The following is a 230-nucleotide window of genomic DNA, read 5'->3' as shown; positions in this document are numbered from 1 at the left end:
GGTTAGCGGTTATCAGTGATGAAATCCACGGGCATTCCGTCGCTAATACTGACATTTGGCTGTGGACTTCATCAGTATGTAGTGATGAACTCCACGGGCATTCCGCCGCTAATACTGACATTTGGCTGTCGTTTCATCAATATATATGGATGAAATTCACGGGCATTCCGTCACTTATACTGACATTTGGCTGTGGACTTCATCAGTATGTAGTGATGAAATCCACGGGC

This window comes from Branchiostoma floridae, unplaced genomic scaffold (genome assembly GCF_000003815.2).
Source record: "Branchiostoma floridae strain S238N-H82 unplaced genomic scaffold, Bfl_VNyyK Sc7u5tJ_1514, whole genome shotgun sequence".
NCBI classification, from domain to species: domain Eukaryota; kingdom Metazoa; phylum Chordata; class Leptocardii; order Amphioxiformes; family Branchiostomatidae; genus Branchiostoma; species Branchiostoma floridae.
Note: the sequence above shows the minus strand (reverse complement) of the source record.